Source organism: Adiantum capillus-veneris, chromosome 14 (genome assembly GCF_014529385.1).
Source record: "Adiantum capillus-veneris isolate H3 chromosome 14, ASM1452938v2, whole genome shotgun sequence".
NCBI classification, from domain to species: Eukaryota; Viridiplantae; Streptophyta; class Polypodiopsida; order Polypodiales; family Pteridaceae; genus Adiantum; species Adiantum capillus-veneris.
The window spans coordinates 22,259,120-22,275,262 of record NC_140944.1 but is presented as its reverse complement, the minus strand read 5'-3'; the positions used below and the strand labels follow the sequence as shown (position 1 = coordinate 22,275,262).

The 16,143-nt window shown below is 39.7% G+C and overlaps 1 pseudogene; it reads right to left on the bottom strand.

Moving 5' to 3' along the window:
* Positions 1-402: 402 nt before the first annotated feature.
* Positions 403-1,181, bottom strand: LOC147442071 (tropinone reductase-like 3 pseudogene; annotated as a pseudogene).
* Between the last annotated feature and the right edge of the window lie 14,962 nt (positions 1,182-16,143).

The window sequence follows — 16,143 nt, the reverse complement described above, 5'->3', positions numbered from 1 at the left end:
CTTCTAGACAATATTGGGCTTCTAGTTGTGGGCGTGGCCAAAACTTGAGGGGTCGACAATCGACCGTGGCAGCATGGATATGCATCTCAACCTGCAATTGTGGCGTGCGCAATTAAACCAAATGTATCTCGAGGCATGCACACTCAGGCCTGCATGTGCCATGGATGCTAGCTGGTTGCACCATGTCGAAGGCGACTTGAGTCTACTTGAATGCATGTTCGTGCCTACTTTGATTTACTGCATCTCTCTCTCTCTCTCTCTCTCTCTCTCTCTCTCTCTCTCTCTCTCTCTCTCTCTCTCTCTCTCTCTCTCTCTCTCTCTCAAAGAACTTATCAAATTGAGAATTTATCTCAACACTCGATTTACAGCAACTCTGCATGTAGAAATGAATTCCTAAACGATTTACAACCTAGATGGTATACCGCCACTGACTGGTAGAACTTCGCCAGTAAAATACGCCCTATCATCCGAAGCTAAGAAGGCTACAGCTGCAGCCATATCATCAGCCTTATCAAATCTATCTATAGAAGTGTGCGATTTCATTTCCTCTTTCATCGCTTCGTGTTGAAATATGAAATCCGAGAGGTGTGTGTGCACAAAGCCAGGAGCGACACAATTCACTCAGACATAGGGTGCAAGCTTTGAGGTGAGGGCCTTGGTTAGAACCAAATAAGGCTGTCTTTGTGACACCATACATTGCAAGATGTCCTTGAGGATTGTAGCCAGTTATAGTAGAATACCGACCCGCCTGCTGCTAAGTGTGAAGCTGCCTCTTATCCGAGAAGAATGATCGCCTTACCATTGATATTCCATAACTTGTCCAATGCTCCCTCTAAGATGCTCAAAACAGGATCTGTTGAGGATTCACTACTGCATTTGACACAAAGATATCCAATCGCCCAAATTTACTTGATAACAATCCTCCTCTGATCAACATTCTTGACATGACATGCCATCCCCAACACATCAATACCCAACTCTTTCTGTGATTGTGCAACCTCATCAACATTTTTCTGCCTTCGAGAGGAGATAATAACAAAAGCTCTTTCATGACCAAGCCGGTGGGCAATGGCGTAGCCAATGCTCTGCGTGGAGGTAGTCACCACAACCACCTTGCCCTTGAACTCTCTGGCATAGCCATGGATTGCAAAATAGAACTCTACTCTGCAACTAATTGCCTCTCTCTCTCTCTCTCTCTCTCTCTCTCTCTCTCTCTCTCTCTCTCTCTCTCTCTCTCTCTCTCTCTCTCTCTCTCTCTCTCTCTCTCTCTCTCCCCCCAATGTTTCTGACAAAGTTGTGTTTATTCAGTAGTTTTGAATATGATCGGACTCATCCGGTGGGAGTTTGGTGACGTGGAGATGGTCCATGCACGCGGAGCGCGCACACACACACACAACATGATAGAAAAATGTCATACGTGAGGTCATAGAGGTCAGTTGAATACAGTAGTCTCCGGGCCAGCTTCGTAAACAGGGATGTATTTGCCCTCGGCACCATTTGGGCGTTTTGACTCTTGAGGGGCTTTTTTAGGTAACAGAAATCAGCCTCCTTCTTTTGGGGAGAGAGAGAGAGAGAGAGAGTAGCTTGCATCATAGGTTGGAGCCAACCGTATCCTTCTGCCCAGGGCTGCTTGAAAAAGCGATAGTCAATTTCTAAGGACTTGAATATCAACACACTTTTGCCATAGTAGACTTTGGAAAAAAACTCAATTATGAAATCATATTGGGAAGACCTTTCATGCGACAGGTATAGCTTATCCAAGATTAAGGGAACAATTATCTGTACTTGAAGCAAGTGGGATCTATAACAAGGGTAGATTTAAAAGATCACACTTATAGAGATGTCTTGAAAACACCCATACAGAAGTTTGATTCAGTCTCTTCGGCTGAAACTAAGCTTCCATCCTCGTTAAACAAAGACACTCCTATTTGGATGTGCGAAACTTCAGAAAATGGAAGCTTAAAACAAGAAGAATGTATCTTAGAAAGGGATTACACAGATGAAGCCTATGTACCTAAACCCTTTCCAGAGCATTTGTTTGAGCCATTTGAGTGGACTCAAGTTTTAGCTACAATGGATGTATATGTGAATACGTGTATCCCTAATCAATTTTGCAATGAGAATGGCTACGACGTAATTCCCATCCAAATGATTCAACCCTCAACATTGAAGATGAAGATGAGGAACCCAAGGACTTGATGAAAGCTCAAAACATCTTTTCAGACCTCTACTACGATGCAACAGATGAGTTAGATGAACACTCAGCTACCTCATAAGACTTGGGGTGAGAAAAAGAACATATGAGAGCTAAGCTACTCTTGAAAGGAGGGGAGGAAAAGTTTTTTTACTTTCCCAACTAGAAATTAAGAAGACAAAAATGGTATAGATGAAAAAGAGACACCAGAAACGCGAAAACATGACCTATGCCATCATCTCAAGTAGAACACAATTCTTGATGCAGATAGATGCAAATGATTGTGTCAAGGAAAAAATCACTGGCAGATATCCTTCAAACAAAAATCCATAGATGTCTAAAACATCCAGAAACTCAAGCAAACCAACAAGATAAGAAGCCAATCATGACACGAATTTAGCGAAAAAAGAAATGTCAAGAGTTGAAAAAAGCTCTAAAGGAGATATACGACCGAAATGGAAACCACGGAAGAGGATGGTAAGGATGTAATGAGTGTTCCATCCCATTACAAAAAGTATACTCTCCAAGATCGAGAAATCATAGTCGAACAACCTGTTAGGGAACTACGAAAATAGGGCGAGTCCTACGAAGGGCCTGAAAACGCTAAAAGATAAACCTAGATGAACCAGGAGAAGAGCCTAGACCTGCTTACATTGCAAACGACCTAACAGAGAAAGAAGAAGAGATCTTGCTAAGCTTGCTAGAATTATATCGAGATATCTTTACTTGGTTTTACAAGGATCTCAAGGGTGTTGATCCAAAAATTTGTCAACATAACATACCCATGAGAGATGATGCAGAACCAAGTAGACAAATGCCATACATGTATAACAAAACATTTGCCAAGAAGATAAAAGAAGAGATTGAAAAACTAAAGGAAGCCAAATTTATTTACAAAATTGAACACACAGATTGGGTGTCTGCAATTGTGGTAGTACCCAAGAAGAATGGAAAATTACGAGTGTGTGTTAATCTCAAAAAAGTGAATGCAACTACCATTAGAGACAATTTTTCTCTTCCAATCACTGAGCATGTTTTAGAACGAGTAGCAGGAAAAGAATCTTACAACTTCTTAGATGGATTTTTGGGATAGAATCAACTTTTGGTTGACCCAAAAGATCATCATAAAACTGCTTTCGCAACAGAATGGGGTATTTTTGCCTATCAGGTTATGCTGTTTGGGTTAACTAATGCTCCAACCACATTTCAAAGGTTGATGAGCCATGCTTTTAAAGAATATCTTGGGAAATTCTTAGAAGTATATATGGATGATCTATGCGTACATTCATCAATCCGGGCTGATCATTGAACATCTCAAAAAGGTATTCGAAAAATGTAGACTTGATAGGATTTGCTTAAATCCTGAAAAGTGCACATTCATGGGTAGACAAGGAAAAATTCTTGGACATATAGTGTCTAAAAATGGCATAGCTACTGATATTGAAAAAATTCATGTCATTGTTGATTTGCCTAGACCAACAACAGTCAAGGGGGTACAAGCCTTCATGGGACACTGTGGATATTAACAATGGTTCATCTACATATACACTATAACTGCAAAACCCATGTTTAGTTTGATTACACACTTTGAGTGGACCGAGGCATGTGAAGAATCCTTCATGAAGCTTAAGCAAGCTCTCACCTCAGCTCCAATATTGAAAGCACCAGATTGGAATAAAATATTCCACATACATGTAGATGCTTCCAATTTTGCTATTGGTTGTATACTAGCTCAACCAGGAGATCACAAGAAAATTGACTTTCCTATTTCTTATGCTAGCTGAAAATTGAACATGGCGGAAAATAATTACACCACCACCGAAAGGGAAGGATTAGGAATGATCTATACCGTTAAAAAATATAGACATTACCTATTAGCCAACAAGTTTGTGTTCTTTGTGGACCACCAAGCTTTGTTATACTTGGTCAACAAGCCATGCATCACGGGAAGAATACTGAGATGGTTCATCATTCTTCTGGAATTTGATTTCACTGTGGTTGTAAAAAAGGGCACTACACATCAACGAGCTGATCAAGGATTGTTTCAAGAGAATCACCCAAAGGGGTAGACGATGATCTACCAGATGCCTATTTATTCTCTGTGGAAATGATACCTCGATGGTCGGAAAACATGGTATAATTGATGACAATAGCTCAATTGGATTCACAAATACCACTTCCTATTACCATCGGATTAATCGAGCAATCGGCTATGTATCAATTACTAGCTGGCAGGCTATACAAAAGGAATCGAGATGGAATATTTCTCTTATGCATTAATCCTGAAGAAAAAAATAGTACTTGAGTCAAGCACATGTTACCATAGTGGGAATTCACTTTGCTGAAGACCAAACTATGCAACAAATCTTGAGACTTGGAGTATTTTGGCCGACTATGAGGAGTGATGTTCGATCTTTTATAAAGAATTGTCCTCAGTGTCAAAAACAAACACCCATACCTCATGTAACATTGTTTCAAATGTCACGTGTTCCTAAGTGGAGTGACTTTTTGTTTACTTACTTATCAAGCCGAACATTTCCTGAGGATATGAGTAAACGCCGTCAAAGAGCAATTGAAACTGAAGCAAGAGATTATGCTCTTATTGGGAACCAATTGTATTGGAGAGGTAAAGATCAACATTTGTGTCTTTGTGCAAATGAAGATGAATACATTTTGATTATAGAACAAGCACAGGATGGATTAGCTGGAGGTCACTTTTCTAGTGAGACCACCACAAAAGCAATCTTGATGGCAGGGATATGGTGGCCAACGCTTTTTGTAGATGCCAAAGAATATGTTCGAAGGTGTGCTGCTTGTCAATGAGCAAAAATCCCAACACGTGTAGATAGCATGCCCTTAAGACCAATGATGGGGGCTAGAGCTTTTGCAAAATGGGTTATAGATTTTGTTGGGCCAATACAACCACCTGCTTATAGAACCCAAGCTCAATATGTCATTGTAGCTATGGACGATTGACCAAGTGGGCCGAGGCTAAAGCAACCCAAAAGAATGATGCTAGAACCACTACCTCATTCTTAAATGAGTATGTATTCACGAGATATGGACTGCCAATAGAAATTGTCAGCGATCGAGGAACTCATTTCCTCAATGAGGTAATCGAGTATTTGCTTAAGGATTTTATGGTCATCCATAACAAATCAACTCCCTATCACCCACAAGCAAACGAACAAGCTGAGCATACAAACAAAATTCTTAGCTTGGTGTGGACTAAAGTTGTTAGTTTAGGGAGGACAGACTGGGAAATATTAATGAATCTCCATGCTGCTCTATGGGCTTATCGAGTTTCATTCAAAACAGCTTTAAATGCTACAGCCTTTAACCTTGTTTATGGTCTTGATACCATACTGCCAATAGAATTTCTATTTCCAACATTAATGGTAGCAAGGATCTTGAGTGGATTGGACATGAATTTTCAGAAAGACTTGAAGATTTGGAAAAGCTAGATGAACAAAGGCTAACTACTGTAGCTCACATCTATGCACAAAAGCAGAAACAAAAATAGTTTTTTGATTACCACTTAATCACAAAAATCTTCAAGAAAGGGAACTTAGTTTTGGTCTATTCCCTTAAGCAGCACATTCCCAAGTTTAAGAGAAAGGGAAACGGACCGTTTATCATTGAAGATGTATATCCAAGTGGAGCAGTAAAATTTTCCACCCTAGATGGTGATCCAATGGATAATTGGATTAGTGGATGACGTTTAAAGAGATATAATTTTCCGCTAACCAATGAATTGCTAGAAAGAATGCATGCAACCATGCAAAGGATGATTAAACAACAGTAGGTTATTGATGAAGCCCAAGAGGAAGTTCGGCTTTGGGTACTCAAACGAAAAGCTGCTCTTAGGAATCAACAGATATCGATTCCCATCAATACTCTGGAAATAGATGACCAACAATGGGAATTACCTAAAGATGCAATTTCAACAGATGACTGGTTAGAATGAATGGATTTACGCATCAAAGTACAACTCAACAATCATAGCACCAATTCTTTAATTAACACAGAAGCTAGAGTAAATGCAGTCACTTATTCCATGTACAAGAAGGAAAAAAGTCAAGCATTGACAGCAGGAATAGCGACAACCAAAGGATGCAACAAGAACCCAACCCCAACATTGGGAGTAGTCAACTTGAACGTGATAGTACATGGATGTTCATGTCCTCATTAGTTTGTATGCTTATTAGATGAACACATGAATGAGACGATGATTCTTGGAATTCCCTGGATGCGGACATATAAAGCAGTACCAGATTGGGATACAAATCAGCTCAAGCTATCACCTAAAGGAGGGCAACTCATTGTTCCAATTGCACCAAGCAAGGAGGAATGGAAAGGAAGCAATTAGAAGACCAAACCACAAAGTAATTAATCTTCTCCATCCCCTCGATAAGCAAATGCTACAAGTAGTATGCAAGGAGTTAGGAAAATTTGGGTACCAAAAGCACAGTTTAAGGATAAGCCGATTCAAATATGGGTGCCCAAAACATCACCATCAAAACAAAAGAAGGTTCCAAGGATAAAAACACAAAGACGAGCATCTTTGAGCAAGGAACCTAACTTGAAATGGATTTGGAAGAAAAAGGAGCACTTATCTTCTCCACAAACCGTAAAACCAATCAAGCAATGGTGAGTGAAGTCTCAAAAGACTCCGCCATACCATACAGCACCAAGCAAACCAAGCTACCAATGGCGAGAAAAAGCTCGACAACAGTCAAAAGTGCGACCACAACAGCTCAAGCAATCAGTGTGCTGAAGCATCCTAATGGTACAATCAAGCAGAGAGAACACAAGCTACAAGATTTTCTCTTTGGAAGACAGCATCAGAAAGCCTCGACATCAGAAACCCTTGAGTTAATTACTCAAGACCCAGCTCTTGCAGAGCATAGTGGTTTGAATTACATTGATCTTCAAAGCATGGTAGAGCCAACCACAGCTATGCATAGACATGATTGTTCAACCCATGCACACAGTCATCCCGGAGTACGCCATCTAGGAGGGGTGGAAGGGCACTAAGTAATTAAGGCCAATGTTTGAAGAAGAGGGAGGAAAAAGTTCGATGTTAACGTGTGATCTTTTGCAAAATTACATAGTAATACCCTTATAATTCATCATCAAGGAAAAATTCACTGATAATATCTTCACGATGAGTGTAAATAGTGTATATACTATCAGAAAATCATAAAAAATAGTCCTTTTTGGTTCTTTTTCATTATTTTTATTGATAATGAGACTTCAAAATAGAGAAATCCAACAAAAAACAATAAAGCTATGTTTTTTAATGATTTTTCTTAATTATTGGATTTTCACTTTACTTTTTTAGAGCATTTTGTTATTTTTCTTTATTTTTTCAATAAACAGGTCAAAAATTGATAATAAATAGCAAAGAAGCTCAGATGGAAAAACGGAAGAAATGATGGTGATAAAAAAGACAAGACGGATAAGCACAAAAATTTTCAATGAAATCAAAAGATGGAAGGGGGAAGCCTAAATTAGGTGGTCAAACCTACTTTTGCAAAATTCTTGCAGAATGAGCTACTCGAATCCAATCAAGGAAATTTTTGAGTCTAATATAGATTTCACGGCCTAATAGAACTAATGGGGGAATCTTGGGAAAAATGGTTCGGGAAGTCCAGGTATAGATATCCAAGGTAGGCTAAAACCACCTCATTTCCACTTGTGGCCTTTGTAGAGAGAGCTTTTCGACCTCTTTCGCGCGTCTTTTCCGGACTCTACAATTGCTCGTTTTCAGCGCCGTCTCACACGAGACACGAGGGGTAAGTTCTTTACTAATCAATGATCCATTTTGTACGATGGGTAGCTAGTATAAACCCCTAGAAAAAACCCTAGAAACCGAGCAGTGGATGAAGACCTACGACCAAAAACTGACCATAGCGGCGTGTCAGCTCGACCAAATCGGATGAGATTTGAACTGTAGCATGCCCTAACATAATAGAACTCTCTATATCATCAGTTGACCATTCAGCAGGGGTCGAGGGGATCCCCAGTAGAAAAGCTAGGTTTTTGACAAATGCCAGAATTTGGATCTGACTCCACAGACAGCTTGTCTACAAGGTTCACTATACAATATATATGATTGGTTTAGTGAAATCAATCAAGCAAATCCCTTGAAAAGCAGAAAGCGGCTTGGAGGCTACAAAGCGTCAAATTCGACATACGGGATCAAACTGACTCCAATTCTGACTCTAAATGAGCCAGAATTGGAGGAGTTGCTTCACGACTATGTTGCGGACAAGTCCAACGCCTCAAAATTGACTGACCAACTCAACCGGCAGTATAGTCACAAAAATTAGAGATTTCAGAGTCGACAAAGAACAAAGTGATGCGGACAAGACCAAAATTGACCAAATTCAATTTAGGACTTGTTTTAGGTGTATAGAATGTGTTTAGGTCAAAATTTTTAAGTTTTGTAAAAAAATTGTGACTGCTGTAAATAATTGTGATTATTTACTTTTGCACTATTTTTGCTTGGAAATTGTATCATCACCTCACCTATCATGTGTACACACCTATTACATGCCAAAAATCAAGTATGAGCCATAGTGAGCACTTATAACTTGGAAAATTGCCAGAAAACGCAAAGAAGTCTTTGCAAGCCAATTTTTGGGTTATGGACCACATTTCTTGATTCAAATCACCTCATATATCATACACAGAGTCTATACAATGCCTAGAACCAATTTGTACCAAAAAATGTTAATTTTGGTAGAAATGTTAATAATCGTGATTATTTACTTTCTAGCCAAAATGGAAAAATTTTGATATTTTGCCATCATACATCCAAAATACATGATGTGTTAAGCCCACTATCCAAGTTTGAACCAATTTGGAGCTCAAAATCTCAAATTTCCATTATATCTACTATTTCAGAGACCTAAAGCCAAAATCTGTACCATTTTCACCCTATGCCCATAATTCACTCAGAGTATGTATTTGGTATATACTTCAAGCCTATGATATCAAGTTTGCAAAATCTTGAAAAAAATACTCAACTATAAATAATCGCGATTATTTACTTTGGTTGCAAAATTTTTTTTAGACTTTACAATTTTGTTCCTTGCAAGTTTTTATGCATCTATGCTTGTTTAAAAATTGATTGGAAGCAAATTGGACCAAAATTGTCAGCATTTCAGACTAAAGGACATTTCAGAGAAAAATCCGTCAAATCTGCTAACTTTGACACTCCATTCATTGCACAGGAGCCATGTAAGCAGTAGAGAGGGCCAAGAAGAAGCTCAACCAGAAAGAAAAGTTGCAAGAGCTACCCGCATACCAACTAGATCCAGATTCAGTCAAAGCCGCCAAGGCAGCCTATCTTTCAAATGAACAACTCAAAGAGCATCACACCACAGTGTTCACCGGCAGATTCAAGAGTGAGGAAGGATATCAGGTAGAATTGCAACTCCTACCAAAAGAAGCGTATAATGTCACCGCGAAGCCTGAGACCAAAGAAGCCAACCACAGGCTAGGACTCAGAGATTTCTATGAACATGAGCCGTGCGGTGTGGATTTCCAAAAATCTTACGAGCTTTTATCCACGATCAAGGAAGATGGAACTCCCCAGATTTTTGACCCACAAGGAAACAAAGTTGAAGTGGTGATCACCAAGGAAATAGTGGCAGAAGCACTTAGACTGCCCATAGAAGGAATGACAATGAGGGCAAGGAACAGGAAAACCGGTAGGTACTTTCACCAAAGAAACCACCGCAGCCACCTTTGCGGACCTTATTCACAAGCAGATGGAAGAACCAGGCAAGTTATACCACCAATACTTCCATTTCCTGGCTAAGAGGCCACCAAGGTATACCACGCCAAATCATGCGGTTGCCACCACCTTCACCCAAGTCCTCAAGTCAACAACCAGGCAACTGGTGGACCACGCACAATATGTCTTAACCACTCTGAAAGGAACAAAGAAAGAAGGACAGATTACTTAGCTGGGTGAACCAAAGGTGTTGACAAGGATTGCATACCATGCCATCGGCATGGCCGACAACCTACCACCTGCCCAGACCAAAACACTTGGATACTGTCAGCTCAACCATCCCCTCGAGCTACAAGATCGGCCAAGAGATCCTACAAATCTGATGAAGAATCGGCTGAACGTTCGCCAGAAAGGCACAGTAATGAAAGCTTGGATGATGAAGAAAAGAGAGCACGAAGGGAGGAAATGAAGAGAAAAGCCGTGGCAGCACACCAAGAAGAGCCTGTGCAAAAGCCCTGTTCATGAGAGTAGATGTGGCCCTGCAAAAAGATCCGACTTTCTGTCCTGTACCAAGAGTAAGGAGCTAGATAGCAAAGGGACTACTCAAGAAGCGGTCAACTTGGCTAAACTACCCTAGATTGACTACTCCAGAAAAGGGACCAGCGATTGAAGAATACATGGTGAAAACCTTAAAGGGTGCCATGTCATTCTTTACAAGTCTACCAAACTTGTCATGTGCTATGCTATATAAGATCTGCCGAATGCTGCTCACATGCATCAAAGTGTTCAATGAGCTAGAGAAAGCAGGTGCCGCTTGGATATCGAGGGTAATAAAGGTTTGTGCTATGATTTCAGTGGCCAACCTTCCGAAGAAGTCCTCTATGGCTTCTAAGCCAGATGCATGTTTCTACCTTCACACAATATACTGGATTTCGAAGAAGCGTTCTATATTGGATTCTTCACTTAGCGAACAAAGACATATCCGCCAGTGATCAGCAACCTCATATCAAGGTTTGTAGGCTACTCAGCAGTGGAGCTGAAGAACAGAGTAACTATGCAGTTTTTGCAGGTGCCAGATAAAGGAAGGAAGATCAGATACCAAAAGGCACTAAGTGTGCTTAAAGACCGCCTCGCCAGTCGATCGCTAATGCAAAGACTACTTCAGCCCATAAAGCTGTGTCAAGGGACGACATAGGCGAGGAGGGAGGAATGTTAGCAGCAAGCTAACACGAATACCATATTTCGGAGTTCTCATTGGAGAGCATTTATTATTTTGATAAATCGGGAATATTGTAACTCCTATTTTCTTGGATAAACTCTGTAATTAATGAGCTGGGCCTACAAGCTTCCAGATTGTATCAACCTGTCATTACCCATCTTTGGTAGAACTCCAAGATTATTAGTTTTGACCACCAAAAACCTTGGCTAAGGTATAAAAGCCAATTTTTGTAAGTTATTCTTAAGTTTTGGATAATGAAATACACAGTGTGAGCTAATGACGCTCACTCCTCTCCTTCTTGCGCTTCCTACTCCCTCCCCGATTGTCACATTGCAGTCGTGTTTGTTGCATTGCAACCGCAGGTAAGAGCTCTACGCATCACAGTATTTTGTAGTTTTTGGCGTCGTCGACCCACGACCTAATTTCATTATAACTAGGAATTTTACACTTTCAAATAAAAAACTAAGCATAGGCGGGGTATTGGGGCATCATTGCTAAGCATTTAGATGCATTCTAGGTCGAAAACGACTAGGTCAAAAATCCAGTGCTGTTAATAATCGCGATTTTGGAACTTGATCTAAAGTGGGGTTCAAGACCATAAGCATGTGTGCTTAGGTCTTATAAACATTTCCTAGAAGTTTCGTTACGTTTGGATGTCATTTGATGTTGTAACGGATGTGATTTGTTTGCCGATGAGCGATTGGCTTTTGATGATTTTAGTCACTTGAGTTAGATGCGCGTTGTTAGTTGTTTCCTGAGAGATTGACACACTCTTGTAGCCTCTATGCACTAGTCGAGTCAGCTTCATCCCATGGATTGACAATTTAATCGTGGTTCTCGCTAATACTGCAATAAGATAGGATGGTGATATTAGACATGCGTCCCACATTGGAAAATTCCAAAAATCTTAGAAAATCATTGACATTCACAACCAAACAGTTTCGACACGCAAAAGCACACCAAAAAAGCAATTTTTATCGAAAACGCCAAGTTCGACAATATCGTCAACCCGGCCCCGAAAATAGGCAAAAGCTCAAAATTTGGTGAATGAAGGCCCAAATGCACTCGAAATCAAGCCGTAAACTCACATTCAAAATAGCTCATAAAGATCACAAAATATCAAATTTTTGTAGAATTAAACAAAAATTTGTGCAAAAATTAACAAAAAAATATCAAAAATTGCAAAAACTATCCGGAGAATATCCAATTTTGTTTTTAAAAATTCTCCACACATAGGGGATTAGTGCAGCCAAATAAAGTTTCAAAAATCACATCAAATTAATTGCTAAATAATTTCATCAATAAAATCAAGACTAAGCAATTAAACCGGCAAAATAAGGTCAAAATTGATGCAATTGTATTGTGTAAATCCCTTTTTGAACACAAAAATGCAACATTAACCATTACACACGTCAATCATGCAATGAAAAATTGAATCAATCATGCAATTTAAATGCTTTTTAGGCACACACACACACTAATAATTGGCAGTTTTTGCCAAGCTTTAGGTGCGCACACAAAAGGGTTAAACTTGTCGATATTGCAATGTGACTTCACAAATATTTAGTTGGGCATGACCACAATACAAATCAATCACCACAATTGAGAAATCATTAAGCATACATTGATTTTTAGGTGCACAAACATGGGCAAAATAGTGCACACACACCTAAAATTAAGCATACACACTCAATTAGAATGCACACACACTTGATTTTAGTGCACACACACACTTGCAATTGACCATCCAAGCATGCAATTAACTCAATTAGACACACGATTAGGAACTCACATTCACCAATTAGCAATTGAAACTTGTCAAATTCATACGCCACCAAATCTTAAAATTTTTGGCATTACGACGGCATGAAAACGAACAATCCAAAAATTTTCAATCCAACATAGCATCAACATTGCATTGCATCAACATTACCTTGCATCATGGTGGGATCTCTACACAATTTTACACATCCTTATATTCTAGGGAGGATGAGAATACCACCTTGATTACCTTTCCATTGAAGATCGATTGAACGATTGAATGCTCCAATCCTTCATAGCAAATTGGTAAGCTAGCAAAAATTAGTGAAACTACCAAGGGGTTAGTGTGAAATTAGAGTGTGTAAACACACAATTGGTAAGATACGGTGACACATTAGAGAATTATGAACACATTGCTTCATGCACACACATCCAAAATCCACAAAAACATAAACACACAAGTGAAATTAATAGTGAAATTAATGAGGGAACGCATTCGATTATGCCAGAATTACATTAGCGTAGGCCATCCTTCACGCCCTTATAGTTGCGTATAATATGGGGCAGGCCGACAAAGCACAAGGCCGTGAAGTCACGAGATAGAAATCCAGGAAAAAGGGTTGCCCCCGTCAAGCTCACCTATGCATGGTCACAGGCAACTAGCATTTTCATTGTCAAGAGAAGTGCGTAGTGCGACTAGGAAAGCGTTGGGCCTCTGACTGTGAAGATTTGTAGCAAAATCAAGCAAGGTGTAGACGATTTGAGACCAAAAACCCACTAGAAAACAAAAAAACTCCAGTCATGAAAGCTCCACTTTGAAAAAGAACCAATAATAACTCAAAACTCTTGTGTGTGTGAAGATTAGGTGTAGCCTCGCTCCCAATTGCACAGATGCAGTGCTCATTCAACCTGTTAAAAACCCTAAATATACGCTTAGATTCTTCGTCATGACCATTTCATGGAAGATTTAGTATTTCATTGGATAAGCACAAGTAGTTATTTGAGGAGGGGAAATCCTAATTGGAGGCCTCACAGCCTCAACCATGTACTTGAAGCACCACGGGACTGCACTACCACCCTTTAAAGGAATGGCTGTATCTCCTTGCTCATATGCCCCAAATGAGCTCATTCTTGTCTCTAAAACTTACCACACAACTTGAGCAACGATGGCAATATCATTGATGTGGAATTTTGAGCTAGTTTTAGGCTATTTTTGACCATTTTAAGGCCCTTTTTTGCCTATTTTGGCCCAAAAATGCTCCTTTCTGTCCATAAAAAGCCCAAACGAGTTGGGAAAAATCCCTTAAATTGTGGAAAAATACCATTGGGCTCAAATTTTGTGTTGAATTTCATTTTTCCACTTGGTAAGCACTTTGTACACGTCTTTTATGCCCGCACATGAAACCTCTAACTTTCTAGGCAAAACGAGCGTGCCACTTACTTGACATTTTGTACATTCCTAAAGAAAAACCAGTGTAATACAAAGAATGTTAGTCGTCCAGCCAGAGCCGGAGTGGCAATTCTCACATCAATAAATCTAGCTTCCACTATAGGTTGGAGTCTAGGTAACCCATTGTCAACATAGGCGTTGATAAAGACCTCCGTCCCTTTTTGTAATCATCTTTTCGGAATCCTCTTTTTGAAATCATTACAAAGTCCCCGTTCGGGGGTTTTCTCAAAATCGTATCCATGGTGTCTTTCTACATTGTCCCTCAAGTTCTTGTTCGGTTGGCTAACCCGTTTCATTGAAAGATTGTCAAACGTCCGTGGCTCTAAGTCAGGTTGAAGGTCCCACATCCAAGCCCCATAACATAAGGCTCGAAGAAAGTCTTTTGGGGGGGCCTCCACGAGAGGGGGAACTGTTTTGGAGTTACCTCTTGTTCCACAAAGAGGTGGAGTTAGATTTCAAAAGTTACTCCCCTCCCTACCTTGAGTGTGTGTGAGTTGGATTCTTTATTAAGTAAGAGCTAAGATCTAAGAGAAGAGTGATGATACGAGGTATAATTATGTTACCATATACATGTGATAGTGATGTGTGTGAACACACTTAGGACCGTCAGGGCATTTTTTCCCTCACTAGGAAGTTTATTCCCCTTGCATTGTATATATGCCCATCACTACCATACTATCTTAATCTTTCCATTGCACACTAAGTATCACTCTCTTTAATGTGTGCCTTGAGCTTCCTCCGTCTTCTTCAAGCTGTGTCTGTTTTCCTACAACCCTAATTCCAACAAATTCTTCAACTAGAAAAAGAAATATTTAGTCTAGATCCTCCTTCTAAGCATCTTATATGGCTTAGAGAGACCCTTAGACAAGAAGAGGTCCTTGAAGCAAGTAGCCTTGCCTATAGGGCTTGTAGAGACCCTTAGACATGAAGACCTGCTTGAAGCAAGTAGCCTTGTGTATAGGGATTAGAAAGGCCCTTCAGCTCCTTGAAGCACTTAGCCTTGTCTATACTAGGGAGTTTTGGGTTGGAAAGATAGATAGACCCACTAAAAATGTGTTTGACTTGCTCAAAAGGAAGAAAGCCAAAGACTTCACTCCTCTGCCCAAAAGGAAAGATGGCACTTTAGCTTCTAACCACAAAGAAAATTTGAGTGTTACTCATGAATTCTATTTAGAGATCTTCTCTGGTTGCCCAACAAGGACATACAGGAGCCAAGGGAAAAAATACCATGTGCACGAAGAAGAGTATGAACAAAACTATGGCTACAATGTTGGATGCTCCTTCTTCTTGCCGGGGGGGCATTTGTAAGTTAAAGAATGGAAAGTCTCCTAGAATTCATGGCATTTCTAATAATAAGTTATTTGGAGTACAAGGACCTCTTTCTATTAAGGTCCATAGGTGTCATTAAGCTCATTCATAAAAAAGGAAGTAAGGAGGATCTAAGCAATTGGAGACTTATCACCTATCTTACTTCCGTCTACAAAATAAGTTTTACTCTTACTTTAGCTAAAAGACTCAGACTTGTGATGCATAAACTTATTTTTAAAGAGCAAAAGGGCTTCATTAAAGGAAAATTTATACTTGATGCAATCATCTCTTTATGGTAAGGCATAGAGAATGCGTTTGCGTCGGGTCAAGAATTTTTGTTTTTCAAGGTAGACTTTGACAAGCATTATATTAGGATAGAATAGGAATTTATCTTGCAATCCCTTCATGATCTAGGCATGGGGAAAAGATTTATCAACTTTATTTCTATTTGGTAATGTTGTAGC